Source organism: Mastomys coucha, unplaced genomic scaffold, assembly GCF_008632895.1.
Source record: "Mastomys coucha isolate ucsf_1 unplaced genomic scaffold, UCSF_Mcou_1 pScaffold16, whole genome shotgun sequence".
Classification (NCBI taxonomy): domain Eukaryota; kingdom Metazoa; phylum Chordata; class Mammalia; order Rodentia; family Muridae; genus Mastomys; species Mastomys coucha.
The window spans coordinates 19,193,281-19,213,150 of record NW_022196898.1 but is presented as its reverse complement, the minus strand read 5'-3'; the positions used below and the strand labels follow the sequence as shown (position 1 = coordinate 19,213,150).

General features: G+C 42.8%; 1 protein-coding gene and 1 pseudogene across 3 annotated transcripts in view; one reads left to right on the top strand and one right to left on the bottom strand.

Annotated features, from left to right (window-relative positions):
* The window catches only part of Ppm1l (protein phosphatase, Mg2+/Mn2+ dependent 1L), a 253,322-nt gene that overhangs the window by 126,985 nt on the left and 106,467 nt on the right, over positions 1-19,870 (bottom strand). Inside the window, exon 1 of one of the 3 annotated variants that reach the window (XM_031374078.1) lies at positions 12,023-12,419. The exons of the other annotated variants lie outside the window; for them this stretch is intronic. The gene's annotated coding sequence lies outside the window, so the exon portion shown is untranslated. Of the gene's footprint in view, positions 1-12,022; positions 12,420-19,870 lie in introns of those variants that run through there. 3 annotated transcript variants of the gene reach the window in all.
* LOC116094132 lies at positions 9,752-11,225 on the top strand (annotated as a pseudogene).

Here is a 19,870-nt window from a genome sequence, read left to right as displayed (position 1 = left end):
GTTTAGCCAGTAGGGAATAGGAGAGTAGACCTTAATTAACTGTGCATACAACCAATAAAGAAGGATTTATAATACCTTAGGTCAGGCCAGGAAAGGAGCTGGGACAGGAAGGAAGAGGCTGGAGGAGGGCAGAGAAGAGTTTCTGGGAATCCCGAAACTCACCAAGGGGCCTACGCTGCTCCTACCCTCCCCTATACCTGCCCATCCCCACCCATCTACAGGTTGATGCAGAAGGATAAGGTAAAGGTGGCTGAGAGGAACGGACCACCAGCACCTTGCTCATGGAAAGAGAGTGTCTTTGGGGAGGTGTCAGTCCGTGCTCTGGAGCCTGAGGTCCAGAATCTCCAGAAACGCCACACACTGAATGGCTTCTGTGAAACTTAACACTATTTCTTAGCTCAATAAAACTTTCTGGGGAGTTTTAAGTAACAATAGAGGGTTGTTACTTGATTTAATGGTATAAAAGATCTTATCTGTTACACTTTTCTTCCCTAGTATTTCAGGAAACCCTAAAATATGCATGAAAGTGGCCCTATTCCACGGTATGGAGGCTCTGCGCTGGATTAGATCCCTGGAACCAGTGCTCTGGTGCAGTGATGAGTTTTTAAAGACCATCCAGAGAAACTACTCCGTTCCTGTGTACTGGGGAATGGCTTCACAGTGATTAGTAAACGCATTAGTCACTGAAGAGTCACTATGAACAATGTTAGCATCATCAGCTCCGTGGGGTTCCTCGCACCACAGGGCAGAGCTCAAACATCTGGCTAATCTCTACTGTCTGTGGAGAAATGAGGCCACTTGTCATTTCTTCAGTTTCATTGCTTTCCAATCCCCTGTCCTTTGTAGTAGGTTTCGGCAACTACAAATCACGCGCCCCAGGTTCCTGGACAGCTATGAGTTCTGCCTACTACATTTGTAAACCACAGCGTCATGCTATCAGGTCAGCAAGTATAGCATCTACTGCTTGTTCTACTTAAGACTGTAGCCCACCGAGAAGGTTTCAATTGTAAGGTCTAATTAATCCTACGGAGCTCCCCACTACTGAACTGTGAGCCTTGCTGTCTGTAACTCCCTGGTTTCTCCCTCCTAACACGCCCCACCACTCTGAATGTCTCTTTAGAAAACAGTCATTTTCTTCCAGTTTCATCCTGCATTTGGATGGTAAATTCTTGATGGATCAGAATTATGTCATCCATTTAGATGAATAAATTAGGGATTTAGAAAGTGTCGAGTGTCAAACGATAACAAGTGGCCATGCTGGGACTGACTCCAGATCTGACTAACTCTAGGCTCAGGCTAGTTCCTTCCCTTATCCTCTATATCCTTGAATCCTTCCATAGACAGCAAGTTAGCAGTTCCTAGAGCAAGAAAGGAACGCAGTGCACTGCCTACTGACGGGGGAAACATTAAAGTTGTTCTCCTGCTGGGCCGCCATTCCTCCAAGCATACTCTGGGAACAACAGCAATAGCAACACCACATGAAACTGAGTCTGGGGGCCTTTTTTTTTTTTTTTTTTAAATCAGAGTGCTTGCCTAGCATGTGCAAAGCCCTGGGATCAATCCCCAGCACGTTAAGGAGCTAGTCAGGGCGGTAGACATTGGTATTCCCAGCACTTAGGAGTTAGAAGCAAGAAGATCATAATTCCTGGTCATTCTTTTCTATAAAGTGAGTTCAAGTCCGGCTTGGGATACATAAGCGCCTGTCTCAAAAGAAGGTTTGTTTTTTTTTTAGTGGGAAAAGAAAGGAAACTTGAAAAAATTAAACAGATATTGGCAGCTTGATTCAGGACCCGGGAGATCATTTAGCACAACACTATGCAGCAATGCATATAGTTCTGAGTGTATATGTTTCATATTTTAAAAGACATAGGACATTAACGTTTCTTGTTACATATCATAAAATACAACTATCCTTCATGAATTTCACGTAATTCTCTAGAAGAGTCTCTTGTAACAAGGAGCTTTAACAGGAACATTTCACAGTATAGCACAGATAATAACAGACTTCAAAGCCACGGAAAAAAAATCCCATGTTTATTTATTTATTTATTTATTTAAGATTTATTTATTATTATAGATGAGTACACTGTAGTTGTCTTCAGATGCACCAGAAGAGGGCACCAGATTTCATTAGGAGTGGTTGTGAGCCACCATGTGGTTGCTGGGATTTGAACTCATGACCTGCGGAAGAGCAGACGGTGCTCTTACCTGCTGAGCCATCTCACCAGCCCCCCATGTTTATTGCCAGCATTTCTTTCCTGGTCAATCCCTTCTATCCCTTCTGCTAGCTTGCTTGTGGCAGTGCATAAATGTATATATCAAAACTCATGTAACATCAAATGCTTGCCCTTTATTATATGCAAATTATAATTCAATAAAGTAAATCAAAATTCTAAAGCACGCATTTAAACAAACTCCCAAGTCAAATGCTCTAAGATTTAACATTACTAGAATTAAAGCCAGTAGCGGCCCACTCCGTGCCAGCGCACGGTGATTAAGTACAGCAACCCAAGGCGTCTGACACTTAATGAGGAAGTCATGGGAACGTAGAATGTGCTTCACGCCATGATTAGTATAGGATCACTATATTTAGCTTCTGTTTGAACATTTCTCCTCCTATCCCCCCAATCCCCGAACCCTGTTGAGGACACAGTATAAATCTGAAGGCTAAAAAAATCACAAAGTTTTGATGAATGAAACAAACAAGAACAAGACAGACTCTTGCAGGACAAAATGAACTCCCATCCCTACCACTGTTGTCATTTTTAAACTAACTGTAGCTATTTAAAGTAACCTCCAAGCGCGCATTGAAGTAAGCTGGGGATAGCAAGGATGTGGGCTCTTCACACACTTTTATCAACAGTAGATAGAACGATATTCCTTTCCAGAGAGGCATGTTCAGATCCTACTGGTATAATTATGAATGAATGTCTGTGATATGACCATATTTGGAAATGAACAAGAAAGAGAGAGGGAAGAGAGAAAGAAAACAACGGCAACAATAACAACAACAACAAAACCCAAAAGTCCAATGCCATATCTTAGAATCAGAACCTTACTAGAAGTAAAATACAACAACAGTAACAGATATCACTAACATGTTTCTTCATATTAAAAAAAACCTTGGTTGTCTGATTCCTATAACGTGCAGCATAATAGCACAGTACTCTTTAATACCTAATTATGAACGTGCAGACACTTGTATTTTAAGACAGAAGACATTACATCAGATAAGCCTATTTTTAAATGCTTCTGAATAGTTAGAGAAATAACTAAGCTCCCTCTTTATTAAGAATTAGATGCAATCAAGTGTTCCACAAGTCAACCATTACCATGAAGTAAGACAAAAGCATACTATCCTACTATGAAGGGACACTGCATGTCATTATACCCATACCCTACCGTCAGTGGACTTGAAAAGATGTTGAGCATGACTAAGAAGACAGAGAAAGGGATCACTGGACAAAATCCGAAGCAGGTGGGCTGGGAGGAGAGTAGGAATAGATGAGAGGGAGAAAAGATGGTGTTGACTTCACATACTCAAAATGCTCAAAGGCAATTGACTGGGCCAACAGTTGATACTGGCTCCTTGGGAGTTGCTGTCAGTTAAGAAGGGAAACACTTTAGGAGAGGTTTTTATACTGCTCAAAGGGGCATTTGATAGAAAATTTAAATAACATGAATCTAAGTGTAGATTCAGTGCTTAGGAAAAAAATAAATCCACAAGACATTATCTCTCCAGGAATATGAAGTGGTTGGAAGACATATTTGGGAGCAGAACAGTTTGGACTATTGCTATCTAATAGCAACGAAACCTCCCACAACACAGCAGTAAAATTTTATGATAAAGCTCCATCCGGAGGTTTGGAAAATGATGCTGCGTTTATTTTCCAAAAACATACATCCAGTCAGCACAAGTTCTTCTCCAAAGCACAAAACAGCTCTTATCTAAGTAGCTAGCTTGCCAAACCTTTCACCTTTAGAAATTTCCTAATAGCTCTCACTTCCACTTTTCTAGCTTTACTGTAATCAGTCATACATCTGAAGATTCCTATTTCCTATTTGTCTTTGGATATCAATAAAATGACTAAGATACATCATAGGACACAGGGGTGAATGGAGGGAGGGAGGGAGAATGGCAAAGAGAAAGTACTTCAGTCAGGGCAAAACCAAGAACATTGCTCCTTTCCTGCAAGATGGCCGGATTTCCTCTCCATTCAAGGAGTTGCCACATTTGCAGGAAAAAGCATGTCCCCCTTTTATATCAAAGTGGGTGTTTCAGGGGCTGTTGCCCACTGTCCTCTGAAAATGGGAGCCGCACAGAGGAGTGAGGGCTAACTCCAACAGATGGCTGCTGGCAGAAGTCCACCTCTGTGCAGGCCATCCTCTCTCCCCATGTTGTTCTCTCTCTTCCTCTCATCTTCTGTCCCCCAAGCAGTACTTCCCAAACTGAGGTCACCAGAACGGTATCATCAGCACCGTTTGAGGACTCATTAGAAATCCAAATAACCTTTGACCTTCAGAATTCAAAACTGTAGAATAAAGACTTGGAAGTTGCTGTCTTCAGTTCTGTGGGATTTTGGTCCAAATAACCAAGGTCTGGGATAAATGTACTATTTGTCTATTCATTCTGCCTTAGACCCATATGGTACTCAAGTTCTTACTAAGCATTTGAAGTGTATACATGTAGTAGTCAGGGTTCTCTAGAAGAACAGAACTGATAGGATACACACACACACACACACACACACACACACACACACACACACACACACGCACGCACGCACGCACGCACACACGCACGCACGCACGCACACACGCGCACACACACACACACACACAGGGAAGGGGAGATTTACTAGAGTACCTATGGACTGTGGTCCAGCTAGTACAACAATGGCTGTTTACCAACAGAAAGTCCAAGAATCTAGTTGTTCAATCCATGAGGTTGGATGTCTCAGCTGATCTTCAGTATGTGCTGGAATCCTAAAAGTAGGCTCCAATGTCAATGAAGGAATGGACTTGCCATTGAGAGCAAGGGCAAGCAGGTAAAGAGAGAGCAAGCTTCCATCTTCAATGTCTTTTCTACAGGCTGCCATCAGAAGGTATGGTCCAGATTAAAAGTAGATCTTCCCATCTCAAAAGATCTGGATTAAAGGTAGGTCTTTCCATGTCAAATGAATTAATTTATAAAAATCCCTCACAGGGCTTTTGTTAATTCTAGATGCAATCAAGTTGACGACTAAGAACAGCCATCGGAAAACATCTCTGACTAATTTAAAAGATCCTTGGGGACAAAAACATTCTTTTCCCTTGTTTTATCCTGTATCTAGGAGTAGCTAACCTTCATAGAACTAACAAGCAAAAGGAAATATCGAGGGACCCTTGGTCAGAGCTCTTGCTGTAAGTATGCCACTCCCATCCACTTGGGATTTTCAGTTTCCATAATGTGCAATCTCTGGGAATCAGTAGAGAAGATTCCTTCTCTTTAGGGATGGAAGTGCACAGCTTCAGAATGTGAGTGACCTGAAAGAACATGAAATTTGCAAACTTTATTCCCCAGAGGCTTGGAGACCTTAAAGGAGGTGCAGGTGAGGAGGGGCGGGCAGCACTTCCCTGTCAGAAGCAATGGGGTGGCATGAGAGGCTTCCTTAGTTCCCCCTGTGGCCGGATATAACTTTGTCATCTCTTTTAATAGTAAAAAAAATTCTTTTGTTTGCCTTTAGCTTGTTCCATTCAAGAAATAAAGGCGAATATTTCCCCTCACACAGGGTGTCTGTACTATCTTTGAACAGTGTGTAACCAGTTCCTTGGCTAATGATTACAGTTCTGGGTTTCCTATTTGAGGCTTGGTGATGGCTCCTGGGCATGAATGAACTAAATGTACAAAGCTGTCCATATGATGACTGACAGATCACAGATCACAAAGGGCCTCTGTCTTCTGAACCTGGTGCTTAAAAAGAAAGGGGGTGGGAGTCATTGCACATGTATAGGCACCCCCGGGTCTTCCTTCTTGTTGTTGTTTAGTTTTCCAATACACACATCTACAAGTTTGAAAGTCAATCTGTGAGGAACCAGGCTCTACCAATATGCATATGGGAAAACCCTTAAGCCCCAGTGAGACGGTACTGAGATACAAGGCCTTTGTGTGTAAAAAGATCAGAAGGTGGGGCTTCCTGATGCTACATGTGGCCTGATTTAAAAACAAAAACACAACAACAACAAAAACTTCACCAGAAAGCTCTCTCTCTTTTTCTCTTTCTTTCTCTTCCTCTCTTCCACAGATACATAGACAGGAGACGGCCATTGGTACACTGACAGGAAGCTCACTAGGAACCAATACCGGGTACTTTGGTCCCAGACTTCCTAGCTTCTACAACCATGGGAAAATATCACTGTCTGAGACTTTGTTACAGCAGTCCAAGGAGACAAATCCAAATCTCAGTCCTGAACTCAACAATGATCTCTCACCGGAACTCTTAGCTCAAATTCTTGGCTAGAGATAAGTCTTTGGTTTGCATGTATGAACACGTCCATGCATGTGTGGACTAAATTACCTATATGCAATCCACTTGAACCACAGTGAGAGCCTACAGAAGCAATGGATGGTCAACATCCAAAAGTAAAGGTCATTTTCACATGTAAACTATCTTTAATATAAATATAGCAGTAAATCAATCTGGTGGCTGTATTTCTTTACCTTATGTTAGTCCGCATTAGCCACACGGAGAAACCACGACTTATTTAAAAGCACAGCTCAGTTACTGAGCAGTTAAACGACCTACCTTAACCTCCTTTGCTAACCTGGCTACCTCGCGTCCCATCCCAGGATACTGCATATTAGCATTGATCTGGCTCTTTGGGCTTCAGGCGTGCTTCCATGATCTCTCTCCAGAACTTCTTCACAGCTCCAAATCCTCTATCCTCCTAGCTCATCTGAATCTCCCTCCCTCCTTCCCTTCTTTCCCTGGCTGGTGAACATCCTGCCCTATTCTCTGTTCTGCCAAGCCACTGGGTGCTCAGCATGACTGACAGGGCAGAGAATAAATGGTATATGGATTGTTTACCCAAACTTGAGACAGGAGATTCTTGGTGTAAATAAGCATTACAATGCCCTGTCTGGATTGCAACAAAGTATGAGGGCAGAGACATCAGCATTGGCATAACCCAAAGATAAAGTTTAAACAGTGCACGAAAACATTACGTCTACATTCATGAACCAGATATAATTGTAAAACGATAGAAACCTCTTAAGATTGGCTAGGATCACGTGCGTTCGGCTGGAGACAAGAAGCTGTTAGACTGGAACCGCACACTGATCAAAAGGCTCCTCAGCTGAAAGGGATGTCATCCCCAGCTTGCCTTGAGCCTGGAAGTGGGAAAAACTCTAAAGATGGCAAATGTTAAGTTTCTCTCTGGCCTAGTGAGAATGGAGAAGGTTCTCTGTCAGCAATTAAGCTCTCTCAACAACTTTTAATTGTAAATGAATTTTTACAGACTTGTCTAAAGACACGTTTAAACTCTTGGCCCGCATACAAATGATAACTTTTGGGGTAATACTCAAATCTAGGTTTCTGCAGCAAAATTCCAGGAATAAAAAAAATTTCAGGCCAGGCAGTGGTGGCGTACGCCTTTAATCCCGGCACTTGGGAGGCAGAGGCAGGTGGATTTCTGAGTTTGTGGCCAGCCTGGTCTACAGAGTGAGTTCCAGGACAGCCAGGGCTACACAGAGAAACACTGTCTCTAAAAACCAAAACCAAAACCAAAACCAAAAAAAAAAAAAAAAAAATTCAGACTGGCATAAAGATGGAAGGCTTTGCCTCTGTGCAGGTCCTGCAAAGCTACAGATTCGAGAAAGTGGCGGTGCTACTTTTCTCTGTGGTCAGTTAGCAAAGCCATGGCTTTCCTCTGTATCGCTCACACTATGATTACTTACCTCCGTGCAGAAGTCATTCCTGAACCATACAAAAATAACAGTGGCTTTGTGTCACAGCCAGGCTCAGGCTGCTCCACTCAAAACAACTGTGAAGCCTTCTCTCCATCTCCTCTAAGTCAACAGGGAAAATGGGACCACACCCTCCCTACATGGTGCTCCAACCGCTATAGTTATGCCCACAGAGATCCTCTGCATTAAGTGGACTTCTCTTAACTTGAAGCAGGATTGCCAATTTTTCAGAGGCCCTGCTGTTTGCTAGGAAATCAATTCATCTAAATAAAGGACTCAGGGGTACCTGCACAGAGGAATAACACAACGTCTGCAGTAATGTGCACACCACTTTCAGAGAACAGCTTCGGGCTCTGGTGAGAGGCACAGAGAGATTGAATTCTCCTCACATTTTATTTGCCAGTGTTCGACTATAAATCATCTAAGCTCCTGAAATGGGGCATGATGCACATACGGAACACTGAAGTAATCAGGGTCTCACTAAGTACCATACAAGCTTCCTGTTCTCAATCAACCCTAGGCCAGCACAGCTTGCCCTCATTCTATGCTAGCAAGTGTAACAGAAAATGCGCCATCAACAGACTCAGAGCCAGAGTGGCCCCACATCCTTCCCTCAGAAGCCCTCAAACTCTTAAGCTTCTTTTACAAATCATTTAAATAAGATGTACTAAAAGCAAGAATGTTAAACACAACAATTGGTATTAAGATTATTTTGTGTCCTTTGGGTACAATGCATACACTTCAGACAACTTCAGAGCTGGGAAGATGCTCTGCCAGTGTTGAGGACCAGGCCAGATCCCCCCAAAACAGGTAAAACACTTGATAGGTATAGCAGACTGCCCGTTATCCCAGTCCTTAAAGGTATAAAGCAGAATAAGCTGGCTAGCCAGGCAAGCTGTATCCACAAGCATTTGATTCAAGGGCATTTGCCTCAGTAAGTAAGGTAGAGAGTAATAAAGGCAGGTTCCTGGTGCAAAGTTCAAGTACAAGCACATGAATACACATGAATACACCGACATACATGTGAACATGCACACACACATATGTACACACACACACACACACACACACACACACACACACGCACACACACACATATGCTAAACAAGTTTTAATAAAAGTAAATGTCACCAATCAAACAAGAGCTCATAAAACTTAGGTTTTCGCACTTTCCCCAACAGGGTAAACAATACACCTTAATAATACTCAGGAGTAGGCCTCAGGGCAAGTGGGAGATATAGAAAGTGTGCGCTTTCCCAGTGAAAATGAATGTGGAAAGGGATATTTACTGTGGAGAATGCTTGAAAAAAAGTGTCAAGAAAGAAGGAAGCAAGAAGACAAATGAAGAAACTTCCCTCAGCCATTACACAAATGTAGTATGGCCATTATAAACACACAGACCCTGGATTGACTCTTAGTCCTGTATTTGAATCCCAGACACTAACTACATGGCCTGGACAAGTCTCACTGTGTAGGGAGCAGAGGAAACCTCTAAGTTCGTGCCAGGCACATGTAGGTCTTCTCATTAAACACTTGGCATAGTGCCTGGCATGGAGCCTATCACACCCTTCTATCAATCCTGCTCCTCTAGAGAACCGGGACTAACAGAAGTAGCAAAACTCTGTAACTTTACTCAACATATAATTTTACAGTACTGGTAGAAGGTGCATGAAATTGCAAACTGGAATTGGGAGAACTAGATCAATTAAGGCCACCCACATCAATAATCCTGTCGGTACTAGACGCCTGCGTCTCCTAAAGAGTATACTTAGATATTCTAGTTTGAATATTTATAACATCATCATTCTAGATACATAATACTAATCATAAACCCCATTCTAGATACATAATACTACATCTTAAACCCAAGTGGACAATATGGAGGGTGGTGAGGAGCTGGAGAGGAAGAGGAGAATAAGGGAACTGCTGGCTGAGGAACTGACTGTCGATAGTGGGTACGGAGACATAGGAGCCTGAGAAGGCCACTGGAACCAGGAAAAGAAGTTCCTTGGGTGATCTGGATCCACATACACCCTGATTTTGAAGCAAGCACTGAATCACTTCAGTTTTCATTAGATACTTGTGACGTTCTAGCCATTGGGGCTAGTAATTTAGTAGGTGAGCTCCTGTAAAGTCCGGCCCTGTCTGGTTTTAGATACATTCATGTTATAGACATGGGTACTATAGATATTTTTAATCTAAATACAGTTCTTATTTAGGCCTAAAGATGATGAGAGACCCAAGGCTGAAGTTGCTGCAGAGTTCCTAAATGACAGAGTTCCTAACTGCAACAGGGTCCCACATTTCAACAAGCCTCAACATCTTAACGACACTTCCCACAGACAATCTCATATGATTGTATACGGCCTGAGCTCTGTCCTAGCCAGAAAACAGAGCAATGGAATGCTAATATCACCTCTAACTTAGGAAGATGGTATGTTGGATCCACGCTCCATTGTCCCTTTGCTAGGTAAGGAATTGGCTAGGCTTTAAAGGAAATGCCCAGGTGATTTTATGACTGCTTGGACCTAATGCCCACTGGAACTTTCTCTATCACAGGTCAGCTCCCCATATGCACCACTGCATCTCTGCCCAGGCCACTAGAACACTGTATCGAGTATGTTAGAATGTTGCAGTAGTCTAAAGAGCAGCCTTTTGTAGAGGGAGTTTTGTTAGATGGAGATGAGCCTTAACATAGTGGATTTCCTAAAAGTCTGAAAGAAAGTCTCACAATATCATAGAAGAGGTATTACCTACTGGCTCACTCCAGGAATCGTAAAAGAAATCATTCCTGCAGTGGCATCCACAGATGCAGCCACTGTGGCTGGGGTAGATAATCGCAGGTGCATACATTCCCCTTCATAAATTATTCTGTATCTAATGATGTAGATGGACTGTACACATACACATTGGAAGCAGAGAAACAGGAAAACCACCCCACTTATAGTTGGCTTCCTCAAAACATTCCAGTATTCATTCTCTGTGAATTAAACTACAAGAGGTTTTAGACTATCTAACGAAGAGTGCTTCTCTGCAAATGAAATCTCCAGCCGCTGTCACAGTCACAGTAGAGAGGAGACAATGGACACTTTACTTACAGTCAGTAATGTCTACTGAAGAACAAAGAAGACCAAATCTTTGCAAGTTGTTAAAAGAACTGGGACTCATTGATGGACAAGAACTGGCTGTCACTGACACCACCACACCCGACTCTATTATGTATACTATGTATACCCTTTTGTGTGAGTTTGTTATTGTGGTCAAAGGAAATATTCCTTAGCTTGCATTTCAGCATCCACATATATAAAACTGTACTGATGAACAGAAATGAAGAATTAAGTTTTAAGGACAACATTACAACCTGACATCTAAAGTATATCAAACACTGGCTGTTTTTTCATCACTACTTATATAATTATGGCTATTAAAATATGTATTAACTATTGCAGAATTTAACTTGTCCATAATAATTAGTAAACAGTATCACTGCTTAATATGCATGCATGAAAACTGGAAATATTCTCATGTATTTATCTGCAGTGCCACAGAGGCCAATAAGCACAATTTTAAACCACAGCGGTTTAAAAAAAAAATGCATCACTATTTTACACACAATTTATTAATAAAATTGCACATTGTCCAAAAAAATAAATGAACCCAAAGTGGCTTAAAATAATGACAGTGTTTATTGTGTTCATGAATCTGCAGGCTGGACAGGGACTCAAAACAGTTTACGTCTGTTCCACTCAACATCAGCTGGGTCTGCTCTGAAGCTGCAACTGAGAAATCATGTGCGAGCTTGCTTATTCACAAATCTGTCCTGTCTCCTAAACCAGGAAAACATCTGGGGGCTGGAACAGCTGGGGCTCCTCTGGCATTCTCTAACTGTGATCTTTCCATGTGATCTCTCCTATACGACAGACACAAAGTACCTGGACTCGGGACTCCTTGGCAGTTTTCCATTGTTATAAAAAGTACCTAGGATACACTGAATGTTATGGGAAGAGGCCAGAGAGATGTCTCAGTGAGATTGAGCTCACCATGCATGGAGAACTGAGTTCAATCCTGGAGACCTACCTGGAAGAAGAGAGCCAGCTCCGATGAGATTCATGGTAAGCTTCTCCCTCCTGTTATGAAGTAACTAAATGTAATGTTTTCTCAAAGCAAAGCTTTATTTTTGCTCATGGTTTCAGAGCTTTGAGCCCACGGCCGGCTGAGCTGATGACAAGGCTGGGCTGTGACAATGCAGGGGTAACAGGGAAAGTTGTTACGTCACAGAATTGGTGGGTGGCAAAACAGGGAAGAAGTTGGGGTCCTGATGGCCCCTTAAAGCACACACTCACCTGGCTTCTTCCCGTCACCTCTTAAAGCTTCCACCTCATCACAGATGGCCAAAACAGTCTGTCACACATGGCTTGGGATGGTTTGCCCAGGGAGGGATACTATTTGGAGGTGTGGCCTTGTAGAGTAGGTGTGGCCTTGTTGGAGTAGGTGTGTCGCTGTGAGTGTGGGCTTTAAGACCCTAGTTCTAGCTGCCTGGAAGTCAGTATTCTGCTAGCAGCCTTTCCATGAAGATGTAGAACTCTCAGCTTCTCCTGGACCATGCCTGCCTGGATGCTGCCATGTTCCTACCTTAATGATACTGAACTGAACCTCTGAACCTGTCTGTAAGCCAGCCCCAATTAAATGTAGTCCTTTATAAGACTTGCCTTGGTCACAGTGTCTGTCCACAGCAGTGAAACCCTAACTAAGACACAGTTCTTCAGGGGACACTTATTTAAAACAAAGAAACAAACATAATGGACATGAGTCCCAAGAGGACATGGCATGCCTTGTACGGTACAGCCTAAGAACTTACATTATTTCTACCCCACCCATTCTGTTGATTTACGTCAGCTTAAGGACTGGGAACACAAACTCCCATCTCTCAATGGACCATCTCTCAATGTTGGAAAACATTGGCCTCATTTACCTTCCTTTTCACACAGTGTACTTACTGTTGGGGGTTCGGACTCAATTTTGCCAGCTAACAGGGATTTTTTTGGTAATGTGTTGAGGACTCTAAAAGCTGAAGGAAAGGGTAGAAGGCTGACCTGGAAGTGAACCAGGCTTCTGAGAGGCTGAAGGGGGAGGCTGGGAGGAGAGGTCCACACACCTTTGTCATCACTGCTGTGACTGCACAGCCATGTCCCGGACTCTCAGTACCACTCGCACTCTGTCACTCTGTCTTTGAGCCACGTCCTCACAATCTGAGGTCTCGAGTCACACATGTGAGTTCTGACTTCCAGGGACCCAGTGTGACCCCTTTAGAGAAGGCCTGCCTTCCACAAAGCCTCACCGAACAAAGGCTTTACATCAAATAAGAACAGAGAGGCAGATGGCTGGTGGCCGGCAGCTCAGCAATGGTCCAGTGTATACAGCTAACAAAAAAACATAGTACATTTTTTCTATGAAAGACACCATTTTCTGGCAACCCAGGACGATACCAGAGCCCTGGTTAGTGAGCAGACTTTCACCTCCGGGGGCGGGGTTGTAAATCAGATCCTCAATCCACGGGCAAGCTCATGTCTTCAGAGACACATTCATCAGGCTCACTAAGAGCAGAACTGTTCTGGAACAAGGTCCAATTCTAAGTCTATGGGCGCCCCACAAACACAGGGTGCTTGCTGTCTTCACAGAGGGTGGGGTTCATTTAATGGGTGAAGGACACAACAGGTGGCAGTCAGCATCTGCCTTGAGCTGTTTGGAATCAAGAAAATCTAAGTGCTGGCTTAATTTCCAGTTTGTCACATGGCACCTGAAGTCCTGGATGATTTATGTGGCTGACTATAGCAGAAAAACTTCTAACATGGGGGACAGACACCCAGCAGACCTTACAACACCCTGGTGACAGACTCTCTTGTCTTGCTTTATTAGGAAATACCAAGTATTAGTGGGAAGTGAAGAGTCACATGAAAGGTGGCTGTGTGGAAGGAAATGCCACACTAATTTTCTTTAAAAAAAATACCTTAATCAACATCAACACATTAAGATAAAGATACTCTGCAAACCCATCATAAAATTTTGAATATAAATGCTGATAGGCAATCCCAAAGCACTACAACTAAATACCTTTATACAAAATTTTAAATGTGTGGACTAGTAGCAAATTTAGTGATTTTCTTATATCAAGAATAAATTAAGATGCAGTCAATTTTTTTTTCCATTGATACTTCTCAGCCTTAATTCTGATTCTGTTCCTGGTCATATAAGTGAGCACAAAGGGTCAGATAAAAATAGCTTTCATGAAATGAGGGGACGTGGCTGGTGTGTGGCGCTCACTGCCATATCCCCTGTTCCTGCAAAACAGAAAGTGGCAGGAGCTCAATAAACATCAGTGATAGCATTTGTCAAGCGTTTAAGATTTGCTTTATTTTTAATTATGTACACAGGAGTGCAGTGCCAGGGGAGACCAAGACTGCTAGATTCCTGGAGCTGCCCAATGTAGGCACTGGAAATTGAACTCAGATCCTCTGAAACAGTCTTACCCATTCTTAACCAGTGAGCCCTCTCTCCAACCCCTGGAGAAAGATGTAGGAAACATAGGCCAGGCATGGTAGCTGATGCCTATAGCCCCAGTATTTGGGAAGCTGAGGCAAGACAGGAGTTCAGGGTCACCCTCAGCTATATGTCAAGTCTGAGGCAACCCTGGGTTATAGGAGATTCTGTCTCGAAACAAATTTTCTAAATAATAATAAAAAAAGATAATATAATTTCAGGGGAAAAAGACGAATCAATAATATTCAAGGAGTTTTGCTCTGGGTATCTAGATGCAATCACTATACTCCCTATATCCATCTTTAAAATGAAGATGCTTTAACATTTGCCCCTAAGGCTGACGGCAAATGGCCAAGACACACACATCTTACATCACTGAGTGCTTGCTGACTGTTGGCTTTAGTGCACACTAAAAGCCCTTATCATCTTTCAACACTGAAGGAGCGCCTAAATTTGGACAAGGACTTATTCCTCTAGGAAGACTGTACTGAGCATGATGGGAAAAGACATGTGTGGCGCAGAACACAGCTTCAGGACTAAGGGCCAGATGAAAACAATCATGCTGGAGGAGAAGGATGCTTCCACTCAAGCACCAAGGTGGCCACCACTTTCGAATCTGCAGTCATGCTCTAAGTGCTATTGGATCTACAAGAAGCACTGGGAAAGAAGAGTTTGAAAGACAACTGAATGTAAAATGCTTCTCAATATTGTAAGGAAAACTGGGGTGTTGGGAGGGAAGGAGACAAGAAAATAAATACCTAAGGGTTACACAGCCTAGTAAAATGAAGGAGTCATCGCATCTCAGAACCAGAAGGAACCATTCCATACTGACTCAAAAGCTATCCTGTGAGGGTTAAAGAGTCCGCAACCCTTTTTTAAATGCTCCTCACAGATGAACAGGAAGGTGATAGAAAGGAAGGGAGAGGCTGAAGAAGGGGAAGAGAGGAATGACATCACCCAGCCGGCTGGTCCCCTACCTGTACAAGAGTGAACATGGAAAAATAAAGACCAAACTGTGCCCAGCTGAAAAGAAACTCTGCAAGCTAGGGCAGAACTGTTAGTTTATTTAGTCTGTAGATGGTGAGTGCTCAGGTCACCCTCCAAACGCGTTTTAAAGATCCCCCTTCCACCTGTGCCTTTAATGTTGCGTATCAGCACTGCCCTTTGTCACTTAGCAGGGTGAAGAATAGCCCCATGTGGAATGGAGCACGTCCTGTTGGTGAAGACCTCTGGAAAAACACTGGGGCCTTCCACGCTTGCTCTTCACAAGGGCTCAGCGATGTCCCTTCAGTCGCTTTTGGCTTTAGTTTTTAGGTCCTACTGTTACATGACTTGTGATTCTTCCAAACTCGATTCTCCTCCTACTCAAGTTCAAATCCTACCCAAAATAGATTCAAGCAGGCCCAAAGATAAGAAATTTTTTGCAGAGGTGTAAGAGCAGACTCTAAAAATGAATATCTATAATACACTTAATGAATAATAAAAATGAATATATGTATGCATGAGCTGGACTGGAAAGGGAATAAAATTTTCAAAGCATCCTAAAATGGATCCTTGGATTTCAAGCCAATTGCTTTGAAGTTGTGTATTTAAATATCTAGATTTTTGGATCCAATCAGAGGGTCATGCTATTTAATTTCTGAGAAATTATGGACATATACTCAATAGACTAGGAAAGTTCCATTTTTCTCAAAGATTTAAAGAGAAATCTTTCCCACAGGCACTCTCGATTTTCTAGAATTATTAATTCATGATTTGCCAAAGGCTAAAACCATGCTTCCACATTTAAGTGAAATGTTACAGAAGAGGAATTTAAATAATTCTCTATTAATTACTCTGTTTTCAAAAATTATATGTAAAGACCTCTCTTATGTGGGAAGCCTTCAGTAAGTACAATTATCAAATTCAGAATTGCTAATTACAATTATAAGGCTTCAGATTCAATGTTTTTAAAACCATCTGTACCAAAAGCAATAAATGGCCATGAACCGCTTAAGTTCACTATTGACCACAGAGGCACAGTCAGGTTCCCACTTCATCTGGGTCTCAGCTTTCTGTGACACCTTCAATTCTGGATTTACTAGTGGTCACTAAACCCTACAATTGCCACCCCCCCCCCCAAGATGCAAGAGCTCTTAATATAATGACGTATGTTTCAAATGTAAAAATAAAATCCATCTTCTATGCTCAGTGTCTCGACTGTGAAATAAACAGTCTTATATGGTGTTGTTACATTCTTGGAGTCCGTTAGGGGCCAATCACTTCCTTCGGGGTCAATCACTTCCTTCATTCTTTTGCAAGGAAGGAGAGATGAGTTTGCTAGACCAGAACAGCAGCAAGAGGAGCAGCGGTTCCAGCTGCTGCTGCTGTAGCATCTAACCCCAAGAGCCTTGCTGCTCCTAGAACTGCTGCTGCTGCTACCACTGCCTTCAACTTTGAGGTCTGCCTTACAAGATTTGGCATCATCCCTGGTCTAGAAGGAGAGGCAGGAGGTACTAGGAAAAACTACTAGCCCTGTCCTCAAGGCAGTCTTAAACGGTGCTGGTATAGAACAGGGCATGATGGACTAAGTGAGCAGCAGGTGGCTGAGCGCTTCCAGCAGTCAGGACAGCATGTGATTCCAACAATGTGCAAGGCAAGCCCTCCACGCCTGTGGTACATGTGGAGGATTCTGGTTCTAATCAACCACATTCTTCCAGAGTTGTCCTAGAACAAAACATTTCCATAGTCTACCATGTTTACACTTATTTGAATGTTATTCATTTATCCTTACTAATTTTTGACACAGGATCTCACATATGCCCAGATGGCTTAACACTGGCTATGTAGCACTGGATGACCTTTAACTTCTGACTGTCCTGATTCAGTCTTCTGAATTTAGAGCTATAGATGCATGCTACCATGTTAGCTTAACATCTTTCTTTTGAGTGTAGAAAATGATACCAAATTTTCACACACACACACACACACACACACATATACACACACACACACACTCAGAGAGAGAGACACACAGAGACAGACAGACAGACAGACAGAGACAGAGAGGACTATCAAAAAATCGAAATTCTATTTAAATGACCCTAACACTGTTTCTTCGCAGTCTGGTGTCTTTGAGATCACAGAGGATATAACCAATAGGTCTTATGAAATACAAGTAGATCTGAGGACTTGAAAACAAAATTTGATGGACTTGAGAGATGGCTCAGTGGTTAAGAACACTGACTGCTCTTCCAGAGGTCCTGAGTTCAATTCCCAGCAACCACATGGTGGCTCACAACCATCTGTAATGGGATCCGATGCCCTCTTCTGGTGTGTCTGAAGACAACTACAGTGTACTTAGATACATTAAATAATAAATAATTAAAAAAAATTTGAGACTTGGATATGACACAGAACACCATATATACTGTTAAAAAGACAAGGCTGAAAAAAAAAATGTTTAACATGTGCCCAAGACATATACTTCATTGTCCTTAATCACTAGAGGTTTTTACAAATCAGGCTGAAAAGACATGGAAATTGGACAAGATATGTGAACATGAACTTTACAAAGGCAGAGACAGAACTGTCTTGTTTATAGTTACACTATTATTCCACTGTAATTCTATAGCCCTGCCTCTAGTGCTCCTGCTGATGCACTTACTGGTTTATGCTGAAGAAACAGCATCTCTGACCCACATACCACAGGTCTACATTCTACCAGCATGAGCTTGTTAAAGCCTCTCATGCACTTTGTTCTATTTGATGAGGAAATCACGGACACACACAGGTGGCCGGGGACAGCTGTGAAGGCGGCCCGGCACAAAGCCATCAAATTCCTTAAAATACAATCAACTGCTGCTGGTGTTTGTGACTTGCTTGAGTTTGCAGGTGGCGTCCTGCTGCAATGTTTAAAAGGAGAGGCCTGGTAAAGAGTGAATAAAGCAACTGAGATAAAGCTCTGATTCCAAGTATAAAGCCCCGTACGGCTTCTGATCAAGACACATGTCTACAACTAGTCAGATAAAAGACATAAGGCCCAAGAGCAGGCAATCCAGGAGCAAGGCCATGGCGTTATAAACCCACAGCTGGCACCGTCACTGGTGAGAAAGTGGGACCCCATTTCATGAGCCCCGTGTTTGTCTCCAGCTCTACACGTGGTTTCTTAGAGCTATGTGCAAGCTTCTCTTCTGAAACAGCAACCGTCAACTATCATCATATTAAATACATTTGATTCAAAGCACAGACAACATGGTACTACTGGTGCAACATGACTAAAAAGCAAAAATCCTTGCTTTGAAATATACAGCTAAGCTTTGTCCACTTTCCTAAAACAGCATTTGGACCAAAATAAAGTAAATTCCTATTCTCCCAAATTTCATGTGAGGCCCTGAAGTCTCGTCCCAATCTCTAGGCTCCCTTAAGCACTGAAATCCTGGCAAGGGATCTGGAAGACAGGCCAGAGTCCTGGAAGTTGCTAAGGTTGTATCTGCTGCCAGACATCTCCCTTACCAAAGGTTAAACATCAGGGCCTTCTTTCCTCAACGCTGAGGCAAAAAACCCCTGCTCTCACCCCCTTTTAAAAGTATCAGATATGAAGCATGCTCACTGTGCGGGATAGTTTTGTGTCAACTTGGCATGGGGTAGTGTCGTCTGAGTAGTGAATCTCAACTGAGAAAATTTCCCCATGGTATCTGGTTGTAAGCAGGTGTGGTGGTTTGAATATGCTTGGCCCATGGCAAGTGGCACTATTAGGACGTGTGGCCTTATTGGAGGAGGTATAGCCTTGTTAGAGGAAGTGTGTCACTGTGGAGATGGAGTTTTGAGGTCAAACACACACACACCATACATACACACACACACACACACACACACACACACACACACATGTTCAAGACTGGCCAGTGTGATCCAGAGCCTCCTCCTGGCTGCCTTCAGATCAAGATGGAGACCTCTTGGTTCCTCAAGCACCAGGTCTTCCTGGAAGCGGCCATGCTTCCCACCATGATGACAATGGATCGAACCTCTAAAACCATAAGCCAGCTCCACTTAAATGTTTGCCTTTGTAAAGAGTTGCTTTGGTCATGGTGTCTCTTCAAAGCAATAAAATCCTTTCTAAGACAACAGACCTAAACGGCATTTTCTTGATTGGTGATTGCTGAGGGAGGGCACTACACATTGTGGTTATTACCTCCCCTAAGCTGGTGGTCCTGGGTTCTATACAAAAGCAGGCTGAGCAAGCCATGGGGAGCAAGGCAGGGACCAGCACCCATCCATAACCTCTGCAGCAGTTCCTGCCTCCAGGTTCCTGCCCTGTTTGAGTTCCTATCCTGGTTTTCTTCAAAGATGGATAGTGATATGGAATTATAAACCAAGAAAACCCTTTCTTCCCCAACTTGCTATTTG